This window comes from Lepisosteus oculatus, chromosome 13 (assembly GCF_040954835.1).
Source record: "Lepisosteus oculatus isolate fLepOcu1 chromosome 13, fLepOcu1.hap2, whole genome shotgun sequence".
In the NCBI taxonomy this organism is placed as follows: Eukaryota; Metazoa; Chordata; class Actinopteri; order Semionotiformes; family Lepisosteidae; genus Lepisosteus; species Lepisosteus oculatus.
Genome location: NC_090708.1, coordinates 23,529,355 through 23,543,157, shown reverse-complemented (window position 1 = coordinate 23,543,157; position 13,803 = coordinate 23,529,355).

Here is a 13,803-nt window from a genome sequence, read left to right as displayed (position 1 = left end):
CTATACTCTTGATATGCACATATCCATCTAATCTCTTAATAACTTCCATCTTAATGATGTAATGGGAAAAAATGTCCTTTGTTTGATATGCTGTCACAATACTCAAAGTTGGGAGTGATAGAACTTTTTACAGCACATTTTAGTTTAACTAACTTGACCTACCCATCTAGCTGTCTAATCTATCAGCTAAAATGTTGAACCAAGCATGAACAGGAGTTGATGTTTCAATGAACGACAAAGGATAAAAATAAGTGATATATTTTTAAGCATAACACCTATTCACAGTAGGCCACAGACTGAAATGTTATACATTGTGGGACTCTTAGTGTTTCAACTAATAAGATGCAGAGTGTATAGTCTATGCTGTATGCCTGTACGGCCTATAGCTTTCTATTTGTGAAAGCTATCTCAAAAACAGGCTTGCTACTGTACATTGAAATGGGAAGTTAATATTCAACACCAGTGAAACTTGAAAAAATAAAAGGAATGTACATTTTCTGGAAATGTTTTGGAGTGCAACTGTCTATATTGTGGCAACATATGTGGACTCCCTCAGTTTATCACATGTGCTGTACTGGAACTGTGCATGCAAAAGGAAGCCGTCCCAATTAAGACACGTTCCCAGTCTGGAATGCGCCAGCACTCTTGGTATTTGGCTGCACATTTGATATTGTTATAACTTGTCTCCTCGGAGGAACACGCCTGTTTCACACTGTAGTTTGCTCCGTTTAGCTCTGATGAGCACACCAATCCTAGCCACAGTGAAAAAAAAGTCTCTTCTCTCAGTGGCGCCTTGTTCATTCAGTGGGAAAAGGGAAAGAAAGAAGCACAAACTCTTCTTCTGCCTCAGGATGGAGAGCCTCCTATGGATGGTGTTTTACTTTTAGCAAGTTCAAGCATTACTAACAGCCTAGTTCACAAACAAAATGCTTTTATTCTTCAGGTTCTCTTTAGTAGACAGTCTTTGAATCATTCAGTAGCTATAGTTTTATAAATATTTTATACATTCGTGACTATTTTTAAAATATATTGTCTAATGTTATCTACAGTAACATGATTCTGATAGAGAACATCACCTATTAAGGAGGCAAGCTGGTGAAATCTACTTATGACATTCTCTGAATAATATTTCCTTTTTTGACAGGGAACGTACAGTATAAAAAGAAATATATAGAGGGATTGGAAAATTCACAATATTTTGAATTAATATTGTTGTGGCAAACCCTTTCTAACTACCCTGCATGTACCTTGTTTTCTTTTTTAAATTCCTGCACGTAGTCATGGCATTCCTAGTTATAATATTAATTTGCTGAAACTGCTATTTTGTAAAATATCAATGAGCTATGATTTGCTAATGCCCTCCCTTTCCTCATATTTGTCTATAAGCTCCCAGTTCTGTATGCATTTGTCTTTGTTTGTTGGGTTTTATGTGGAAAATAAAAAGTATTCAAAAATTGGATAGTTCAGAATTGCCGTTTCAGAAGGAATTTGTAAGTTTACATCCTCTCCAAAGTGAATGTGCTACAATTTGAACATTATTGAAATAGTATGGGCTAGAAAAAGAAGTAGTTAACATGCATATGCAGTGAATAAATTCCAAAAGGAAGTAGAACCAGAGGTTAAATATTACATTTAAATGACAAAATACTATTTTTTTCTCCACCCAGGAATTTGCCTCTGGACTAGTTTTCTAAGTAAGGTCTCAAAGGCTGAATCATCGAGGTCATTCAAGAACAATTAGATCATTCCCCTGGGGAAAAGATTTTGAAATAAAGTCACATACAGACAAATACTATATTTTCATTCTGTGCTTTATTTTTCAAAATCATCAAAATCATCTTTTTTTTTAAGTGATTCCATTTAGTCACTAAGAGGGGTGTTAGAGCAGCTCTCAGGATAAATCTTCTTTGTATATTGGTGCTGGACTAACCACTTTGCACCCTCAGCTAACACTGGGAGCTGATTAAATGAAGGAATGTGGAGAAAAATGTTAGCCAATATTTCCCCTTTATTTGATCTAAAGAGTCCCAGGGCATTCCACATTTCTATTCCAATATTCATACTTGTTTGAAACTGGTTCATGAAGGTAGATATTTAGTTAGTCTTGCACTAATTTGAGTCATCAAGACCAATGTTCAGATTCCAGCTCTGTAAAATTCTTAACTTCTGCTTTTGTATCAGGGTCTTTCCTTTACCCTTGCAATTAGTCGGACGATCTCTGCTCTTGATTTTATATGACAAATAACAAAGTTCATTGCTCTATTGTGTGCCTAACACAGCCATGTTCAAAGCCCTTGGGTATGACAGCTTTTAAGAACAACTCCCAAAATAGATTGTGCATGTACTAGACACAAGTTGCATCATGTGACTGAGCTGAGGGGCGTTGTATTCAGTTAAGAGAGTTGACCATAAAGTAGATTTAATCTAGAGAGGCTGAAGGCTGGAAACTTCTCCCACTTATAGATCTGACAGCTGACCAACATGAATGACATTTGGGATTTTTACCAGAGAAAGAGTGGAAGATTTGCTAGTTGGTTGGCGCAAATACATAATTTGTCATTCATTTTTGATAATGACCTTGTTGACAAAACACTGAAACACAACGGAATAGTGTACTACCTCCTTCACTCAGTTAAGAAGGCTAAAGTGAACAGTCCCCAGGGCATGAATGTGTTGGTGACAGTACCTGAGCAGGAAATGACTTGATTGAGAGCTGAACAGGTTGAAGGAATAACACTTAGCTGTCCAAGATTTAGCTTGAAATGAGATTGATATGAATGTTCTGAATAACAGGAATAATATGATATAAAGTATGTGTAATTTCAGAGAAATTCCATGCATCCATTTGATTATGTTAAAAAAAAAACATACTGTACAGTACTTTGTGTTCAACCCTTGCCATGGACCCCAACTGATCATAAGCACTGGGACACATTCACTTTATGTACATTTTAGAGCATAAAAGACTGTTTTTGAATGCATATCTTGAGGCAATAATTGTGTGAAGTCTGCAACCTGTTGGGCTCACTAAAGTCTTTGCGTAATAATTTTACAAGTTTTACCAAGCCTTTGCTTCAGCTACTGTAGTTTGACCTCTTTCCTATTCCTGGAGTGTTCATGCTTATTTTTGGTCTGCACATTGCAAAATACTTGCTCAATTGAATGCAAATCTGATGATCATCTTTCCTTTCAGTTTCAAAATGGTTTATTTTGTTTTGACAGAAAGTTCTTTTCATTCTGACCTTTGACTACAGACTCCAAAAACTGAAGGTAAAGTGAAACAGCTTGATAGGATGTTCACAGCTCTCACATGATGATCAAAACTACCAGTTTGTTTAATTAGCCCAAGAGAGTAGGAATTAATTGATTTTAAATAAATTAAAAATAATGTATTCAAGTAGTTATGTGAATACTTACATTATGCTTTTTTCAGCCGTAATGGTTATTATTAGAGTTAATAGTAAAACTCCTGCAATAGTTTAAGATTTCACTGTCCCAAAACTTTGTAAGGGTACCATATGTACAATAGTCCAAAACAAACATTTTAATAGAGATGTCAAGTTAAACCTCTATCAGGGTGTTTCAGGGATTACTGAGTAACTGTGTTTATTATTGAAAGCTTTGTAGGTCTGAGGAATGCTGAGGTACACCTATCTCTAAAGACTAAATCTCCATGGATTGTGAGAACGCAAAGGCAGCCTTGTCTAAGTGTGTTGGGGTTAAGAACTGTAATTGAGGATGACAAAGATTGGAGAAGTGCCTGGGAACCTAAGCTTTTGTCTATTCTTGTACCTTTAAAGAGCACCTCAGAGCTCTTAGGTCAATTAATCTGACACACTGCATTTTAAACACATTGTTTAGCAATGATTTGAAAAGCTATACTTACAGTGTAACTGTAGAAAAAAGACTCCAGCATATTTACTCTTAATGTTTCTTTCTCTCAATATCATCCTTAGGATAGTGAATTTATTTTCTCTGTGAATTGGGAATGACCAATACATTCCATTTGAGTTGCAGTTTCTGTATAACAGCTTAACTAATGTTTTATATTGGTTTTTGAATATTCTGATCACTGTGAATTAAAGATGACTAAAATGATAACTGTCTCACCCAAATAAGTATCAACCACAGTCAACATTCGTAAAATAGTCAGAAACAAGAGGGGACTTGGGGAAATTTGATGATTCTAAAGACACACATACAGTATATTGTAACTGTTGATTGTCTAAGACTTGCAAATCTGTGTAAACATTTATACATGTTAAAAAAAACCACTGCACACAAATAAACATAAAACAGCATACATAAACAAATATGTCTTTAGTGAGACCAAGGAGAACACAATCAATATTTAAAAATAAAATTGAACAAAGTTATTTTTTCAACAGTTACTCACTTATTTTTTTTCTGTTGTACTGTTGTTGGAAAACTAAGCAATACTTGTTTGGGTTCATAATCAAATCACAGTTCACTCACTGAGTGCTTGATTTTTACCTGCTATCCACAGCATGAAATTAAACTCATTCTATCATGGATGCCAAAAATATGTATTATAAAGCAATATATTTCAGCGGCAATCACTGACATTGCCTGAAGTATTTATGAGATAAGGAGAGGTAGTATTAAATGAGGAAATCTGTGTTTATAACAAGACATGACCTCAAAAGAGGTACAAGTATATATCATAAGCAATGCTTTGAAACTGTTACTAAAAACCTTGATCTAGTGGAATAACTATTCCCATGAAAAAAACAACTTTGCTTTTAACTTGTTTTTACTGCACAGTCCTATTTCTTTTGTCACCAGATTTCAGAATTCAGATCCATCAGTGTTTCAAGAATCTGCCTCCAGACAGAATTTTGGCTTTTTCATGAAGACGACATTGCAGCTTTTCTTCTGATCCCATTCCTGGCATTAGTGATAGCAGGATAAGCAAAGCTTTGTTATTACTGGTACAGAGAGCACTGGATGCTTGATATACAGAGCACTTTGGTGAAGTCTTTGGGCTATGTTCTCTCTTGCTACAGATCTTACATTAATCGACCAGTGAGAGTAGCTCTATGGAATCGGGAAGTTAGAGCAAGATAGTCAATATAGAAAGATAATAGACTGTTTTGAGACGTTGCTTTAAGATGGTTTGAACACAGTTCCAGACAGTATTTCATGTCTTGTCATATTGTCTCCGGATATGCTACCGACCGCATTTGTTGAAACATTTAGCCTTTTTGCCAATTACCAGTACTTCATATTGCTCTCAATCTTTGTCATGCACACATTGACATCTTGACATTTTTAACAGTAAATAGGTAGATACTTTATTGATCCCGTGAGGGAAATTGCAGATTTTTGCGTATAATTGGCACAAGTGTACAGTATCTAATTAGTCTGCAAGCTATTTTTCTGTAATTGTCTGTATTGTCTTATACTGTAGGTTCCAACATATGCATCCTGTAGAAATCCTTAATGACATGTTTTGTCAAATGGGTGAATCCTGTTAAATTACTAAATTGATATGCAGTGTAGTGCAGTACTAAATTGTTGTCCATACATCTAGTATCCTTATTGATTTATCACTGTATGTATGATATATGTATTATTTATGTCCAAGTAGGTAGCTGTGTCAGCATGCGTAGGCAACAAAGGAACAAGTAAAGGTTTATTCCATACTGAAAAGAGAAGAAAAGAACACAGCTGAAGAAGGCTCTACAGCCGAAACGTTGTGTTTCTTTTCTTCTCGTTTAAGCATGGAATATACCTTTACTTGATCCTATGTACTATTTATCTTTCTTCATGCTGTAGAAAGCCCTACCATTGGATTTACAACTGTAGTGGGGGAATAAACGTCACTGCCATAGTTCTTTTATCATTCAAAGCACGTCATAGTCTGTTAATGAGGTACCAGTGAGCTAAATTTAAAAGCCTCGCTATTTCTTGTTATCAATATTCTAAGTAATAAACAATCCCCTGATAATTTATTTTCCTTTGGGTTGTTAACTGGCTTTTGCAAGTGTGGTCTCAATTTTCAACTCCAGTTCAACTCCAGTGAAAAGCAATTACATATACAGTATACTGAAATAGTAATGAAATGTTTCTGAAATGGATCCAACTACAAACTTTGTGTGTTGACTTGAAAAAAAACAAAAAATCTTTTAATGCTGATATCTGTTGGTTAAGAGAATTCAAGCCTGTCACAGAAAACACATACAGTATTTGTCTGGTCACATGTCTATGTGAGTTGTGTTTTATCTTATCACAGAACTGAATCCTGAGAAGAAAATGAAGCAATGACTGATTATTTCCTCTTCATGTTAACTCATAGAGGAATCTTTTATTTTCCATGCTCACAAATATGCTTCAGTAGCACTGTCTTTGATGTGTGCTCTGATCATCAAAACTCAGTTAAAATATGCAGCAGTGCTTTTCTGTTACAGTTTTCTGAGTTTTACTGTGGCATGGTTATAAACATACTTCAGCACATACCAGTGACTTGTTATGACTGACTATCCTTAACTTAGCTTTGTTAGGATTTCACTATGTTATATAGTGTGGTATAATTTTAGAAATTAGTTGTTATGTGAGAAATAATCTAATTTAAGAAATAATCAAATCTGTTGTAACTGTTTCATGATGATCTTAACAATAAATGCAATATCTTTTTTCTTCATCCCTAGACCATTTTAGAAACTCCCATCCCTAGAGCTTTTTAGAAACACTTTCAATATAAGAAATGTGAAGCTTGACTTCTCACTATTCTTTATCATGGTTTGAAGAGCCTAACACCAAACATCATCGAATGTTAAGATCACTGCAGTCATGTGCCACACAAGCACGAAGTGGGACTGGTATTCCCACTACTGGAGTAGCTAAGGTGCTGGGGATTTGTTACAGAAATAAGCTGTGCTCGACTCTACTTGGCTGAACTCCTATCAGAATGAAAGCCACTTTTACATCATAGCTTCAGGGGGTATTTATAGAAATCATTTTCTTGGCTTGGGGAGTCTTAGTTGTAACTTTAATGGAATGCTGTTGCTATACTGTACCTCCATGTTTGCCTCTATTTGAGTTGTAGTATTCCTACAACAAGAAACACACACATTCTAAATCATTCTAAGTTGAATTGAATTGTATTTGCTTCTTCAGTAGTGTCTGTTAATTCTCATGGTTTTATATCATTTGTGAGTTTGACATGCTGAATAAGTACTGTATATTATAATGTACTGTAAATAATTCTAAAGTTGTGAGAAAATGTTTGGAATTACTGTGTCTAGATTTCTGCATGAATGGCTCCTAAAATGTGATCGGATCTTCATCTAAGTGATAATAATAAATAAAGACAGTCTTATTTAACAAACAACACACACAACATTTTACATTGTCATATCTTTATTAAACAAATGGTTTAAACAATCAAGGTCATTGATGGAAAACGTATGTGAACCCCTAGGATAATGACATCTTAAAAAGAGGGTCATTGGAGTCAGGTATTCCAATCAATGAGTCAGGCTTTCCAATCAATTCAGGTGTGGGTTTGACCTGCCCTGACGTATATAAAAATCACACAATGATCTTCACAACAGAATTCTGCTGAAGTACAATATGGCCCAATTCAAAACAAATTCAGAAGACCTCAGAAGAAGAGTTGTAGAAGCTCATAAAACTAGACAGGGTTAAGAAAGGATTTCTAAAGACTTGGGCCTCCATCAGTCCATAGTTCATAGTCAGGTAGATACTGTAGTTTACAAATGGAAGAAATTCCCCACCATCGCTACTCTCCCCATGAGTGGGCATCCTACAAAGATCAGTACAAGGACACGCTGTACAATCCTCAAACAGGTGACAAAGAACCTTAGGGTGACAGCTAAGGATCTGCAGGCATCTCTTGCACTTGATAATGTCTGTATTTATGACTACCATAAGAAAATAACTGGACAAGAGTGGTGTTCATGGGAGGTTACCACGGAGGAAACCAGTGCTCTACAAAAAAGACATTGCTGCCCGTCTCAAGTTTGCTAAAGACCACCTCGATGTTCCACAGCACTACTGGAACAATGTTCTGTGGACAGATGAGACAAAAGTTGAACTTTTTGGTAAATGTACACCGCATTATGATTGGAGAAAACAAAACACTGCATACCAACACAAAACCTCATCTTTGAAACATGGTAGAGGGAGTATAATAGTGTAGGGCTGCTTTCCTGCCTCAAGGCCTGGACAGAATGGAATCATTGAGGGACTAATGAATTCCAAGTTGTATCAGGAAATTCTACGGCAGAAATTCAGGGTGTCTGTCTGTGATCTCAAACTCAAAAGAAGTTGGGTCATGCAACATGACAATGATCCAAAACACGGGAGTAAATCAACAACAGAGTTGCTCAAACAGAAGAAATTCCATATTTTAAAATGACCAAGTCAGAGTCCTGACCTCAATCCCATTGAAATGCTGTGGGGTGATCTGAAGCAGGCCATTCAAACAAGACATCCCAAAAATATACATGAACTGGAAAAGTTTTGTATAGAGGAAAAGGCTAAAATACCTCCTAACTGCTGCGCAGGTCTGATCAGCAGCTACAGAAAGCGTTTGGTTGAGGCCAATAATGGAGGTTCCACTAGTTACTAAACATAAGAGTTCACATAATTTTTCCATCAATGACCCTGATGGTTTAAACCATTTGTTCAATAAAGATATGGCAATGGAAAATGTTGTGTGTATTGTTTGTTAAATAAGACTGTATTTATTATTAGGACTTAGATGAAGATCAGATCACATTCAGATCACATTTTAGGAGCCATTCCTGCAAAAATCCGGATGGTTCCTAAGGGTTCACAAACTTTTTTTCAGATATATGTTATGACAAGCAGTGGACCAAATACTAATCCCTGTGGTACAGTAGATCATTCCTTATATTAATCAATCACCAATATGTGCATTTATCCCCTACAACATATACAATGGCACCATCCTTCTGATAAGATGTAAAACCGAGGTCCTGACTCTCTGTCAACATTAAAAATCCCAGAATGTTTCTTGAAAGGAGAAGGGGTGTTACCCTGGCATCCTGACCTAATTTTCCATTGGCCTTTACCAATCATGAACTCCTAATAATCTCTATCTATGAACTGGCTTTATCACTCTGTTCTCCTCCACATGATGTGTGGCGAGCGTACTGGTGCACTATGGCTGCCGTCGCATCATTCAAATGGATGCTACACATTGGTGGTGGAGGGGAGTCCCCATTACCTGTAAAGTGCTTTGAGTGGAGTGTCCAGAAAAGCACTATATAAATGTAAGCAATTTTTATTATATATGTACTCTGTTTTCTATCCTTTAAGTAAGTGTCAATCCATATGTCTGCAGTGACTAGGATGCCACATCCTTTGAGAATTAACCTTATACAGTATGTAGAGCTTTGTCAAAAGTCTTTTGAAAATCTAAATACATTGTGTCATATGGTTTGATTAAATCCATTACTGCTTGTTAAACAAATATTTTCTTGATTATTGACAAACCCTAGAACCCCTTTGTCAAACAGCAATCCTCTAGTTGAGTTATAATTATTATCTCCATCACCTTACATGCAATAGAAGTATGACTTATCTTACAGTAAAAAAAACTACTGTTTGATGCATAATTACATTAGACTATAATAACTTTGTCATTCATTATAAAAATGAACATTTCAATTTATCTGGTCAAAGGTTTTGACCATGTTTTGTGTTACTGTAAAAAATGTTTTGCTAATGGTTAACACATATTTCTTCTTTTGATTAGTACAACTGGTAGATTACTGTCAGATTTTTTATATCTTCCTTTTCTGTGTTAATGTATTTAACATTCTGTGGGAGTTTGTCTTCCCTTAGCCTGTTGTTGGTTGGTTTTCTTGGTGAATACTTGAGGGAAATATATATATTTTTTATTCATCTTCTGAAACACCCCATTATTATGTGTGATGAATTTCCTTAACGAAAAATGACAAAACCCTTGTCCTGGATAAAATGTCTACTTTCCCAATGAAGTGGTTCAAGATGACCCATAATCATTGTATTTAATTTGTTAACAATACTTCTTTTCTGGAAATAAGACCACCCCATGTATTATGAGTCACAAGAGTGACTTGTGACACAAAAGTGACTAAGGCACAAAAGTGTCTCAGTTTTTAAGTTTTCTGCACTGGCTATACAATGCACTTTTTGTACACAGACGAAAATATATAGTGTATGAACTTTAAAATAAAACATCTTTGGGTCCACCCATCAAAGCACATATTAAATCTATAATTTCAAATTATTCCAATGAATAAATTGCACCAGTGAAGAGACTACTGTAGATCTTCAGAAAGAGTTTATTTCTAAGTGCACTTACTGTATGTGAGCCATGCAATAAGGAGCCCTCCTGCTGTTCTGCTACAGTGAACTTGTATGACACACAAATTAATCTTTTAATTTCAGTAAAGCAATGATCAAATTAACCTGGACTATCTCAAAATGTATAGCTCCATGCATAGTACCATGTATAGTAAATGATACATTTGAAGTTAAATAGTTCTGTCTAAGAAAAAGAGAGAAATGTTTTCTCTGCATGTTCATTTCACCCTTTATTCTTTTTGCCTCCATACTGTTCCCTGCCTTATGCCATCTGACAGCAGGGAGCAGTGAAATGCTTTACTTGTAAAGATAGAGCTTCTGAGATAGAGGTTTCTGAGATTCCTGTCCATGTGTTGTAAAGGTCCTCCAGAAATCTGACACATGATAAGATGATACGATTTTGTAATAGTGAAAGATAAAAACATAAAAAAGCCTTTCTTTTTACTCATGTTACATTTTTTTTCCTTTTGCCCTGTCTTTCTGTTCTCAGTATATTGCACCCACCTCTCCTCCCTAGTCCATCATACATTCACAAAGACTATAAGCACAAACTACTGCCCTCTTCCCACTCAGTTCATTGATGGCCTAATGAAAATTTGACAGAAATTGTGTTTTAGAAATGCACTGATCCTCTCCACTTAACTGTTTATTGTTTTCCTTTGTGCTTTGACAGCATTGGGGCTAGATGTTCTGGATGTTTTGTTGTTATCACCTTTTTTAGCACATTTTTTAGTCTGGCTTTCCCAATATTTTTCACTGTGTTTTCTTATTTTGCAAAAAAAAAACCTAATATGTAGATATAAGAGGTGCCACGATGGTGCTGTGGTTAGCATTGCTGCCATTGCAGGGGCACCAGGTTCAATTCCTGGGATGCAGTCTATGTGCTGTTTCTGTACAGAAGTGCCACGCCCTCTGCAGCCTGAGGGCGCTCCTTCTTTGTCCTGTCCCTAGTTTCCTACCTGCTTTCCTTCCTGTCCCTCTCTTTCCCTTGGGCTATATATTTCCGGGTCTTGCACTCTGTCCTCGCTCAGCATTGAGGTTCGGATGTCCTAAGACCTGCCTAGCACCAGGTCGCCCCACGTCCACTACCTGAGGGCATAGGTTTCTATACTGCACTCCTTAACTCCTTGCACTAAAGAGCCTGGGCCTTTTTCCCGTCTCGCCGCTACGCATATGGGTCTTTTTCCGCTCTCCTGCTCTCCACGGTTAGTCCCTTTGGACGTCCGTGACAAGTATATTCTCTCCTGTTCTCATGGGTTTCCACTGGAAGCCCCAGTTTCCTCCTACAGTTCAAAAACATACTGGCAGGTTAATTGACTTCTGGGAAAATTGGTTCTGGTGTGAAAGTGTCTGTATGTTTGTCTGTCCTGTGATGGACTGGAATCTAACCCAAGGTGTACTTCACCAAATGCCCATTGCTTTCCAAGATGCAGTAGGGTCTGCTCCTCTGTGACCCTGAGCTGGACAAAGCAGATGCATGAATAGGTACAAAGTAACAAAAAATTACATGCACCCACACATCTCTGTAAATTTCCGCAACTGGCAATCAATTGATCAGCCTAGGTTTGCAAATTCTGTTTTGTCCTCCTTATCTTGTTTCTCTACCTCTGATCCTCTAGAGGACAAAGTACACAAAGTACATTTGCTTAATAGCGCTCTTTTATCTACCCTTGACACATTCGCTCCTCTAAAAACGCGCAGTAAGTCTTTCTGGCCTAAATGTACATTATCAGGCTTGGAGAGATTACTTGTCTGAATATAAGGTTACAATAGAGTCTGCTAGATCCACCTACTTCTTTCACATCATTGAAAATAACCATAACAACCCCAGGCATCCATTCTTAACCATCAACAAACTGTTAAAGCCTAACTGCCCAACACATTACCTGCCTCATCGCAACTTTGCAACACATTTTTAGATTTCCTTAGTTCCAAGATAGACAGCATCTGGCATCACAACACATAAAATTCCCACACCTCCTGCCTGCTTGTCTTACTTTTCTGGTTCCCTTCTCCCCAACTTCTCTTTTCTTGACTCTGCATCCCTCAGTAAAAAGTTTCATACATGAAATCCACCATCTCTATATGAGATCCTGTTTCCACCACTTTATTTCAGTCCTGTTTCAGTCTTGCCCTATTGTTCTCAATATAATAAATGAATCCTTGAGCACTGGTGTTGTACCAGCGGTCCTGAAAACTGCTGCCATTACCCCCATACCTAACATGGCTCTAGACAATCTAAACATTTTTCACCCCATCTCCAACAAAAATTCTAGAACGTGCTGTAACATAACCACCACATTGTAAATAACCTTTTCAAACCCCTCTAATCTGGCTTCCGTCAACTTTACAGCACAGAGACTGCCCTGGTCAAAGCTACAAATGATCTTCTGATAGCTTATGATTCTGGTTCTCTCTCTAGCCTCATTCTTATTGATCTCAGTGCTGCTTTCAACACTGTTAACCATGACATCTTACTTTCTCGTCTTGAGACTATGTTTGGAGTTTCTGACACTGCTCTCAAATGGTTCAAGTCTTACCTCACTGATTGCTGTCACTTTATCTCTCTTAGTGGATTTAGGTCTGACATTGGTCTTGTTAAGTCTGGTGTTCCTCAGGGCTCAATACTGGGTCCCCTACTTTTCTGTCACGCCCTTTACTCACCACATTCTCACACGGAAACGCACCCGCACTAATTACACTCCAGCCCTGAGCACTTCTGCCAAACAACACTGCCCCTGCAAATCGGCCAACCACCACACTTCTTCAATCAATGCACCTTCTTCCTCGCACAGTACTTAAATGCTTCTGAACCCTCTGCTCTTCGCCCGGTATTGGTTGTTCTTTTGTGCACCTACCTCGCCTTAGTTTCTGTTTCCTTCTTGCTCTTTGTTACCTACCTCGGAACTCACCTTTCACTACGTCTACTGCCTTGCCCCTTCGGATTTGGAAGTCTTCTTGATTGACCTTCACCTTTGGATCACGGTACTGCCTTTTCGACTACGACTTCAGCCTTGCTCTATTCTGGATTGGAACCCTACTCTGCTACCTTTTTCTGCGAACCTCAACTCGGATTTGGCCTCTCGCCTAGCCCCCTTAGGTACCGCATAGGGTTCATCCTCCCGTTTCCTCAGCGGGTCATTCGTGACATTTCCAGCATTTACATGTTTTCACTTGCTCAGCTTTTAAGATCACATGGTCTCAACAATCATTTCTGTGCTGATGATACTCAAATATACATCCATAACAAACCTGACACTGATGAGGCTGTCTCTATTCTATCTAATTGCATCTCACTATGGCTGCCGTCGCATCATCCAGGTGGATGCTACACATTGGTGGTGGTGGAGGGGAGTCCCTGTTACCTGTAAAGTGCTTACATTGGTGGTGGTGGAGGGGAGTCCCTGGTACCTGTAAAGAGCTTTGAGTGGATTGTCCAGA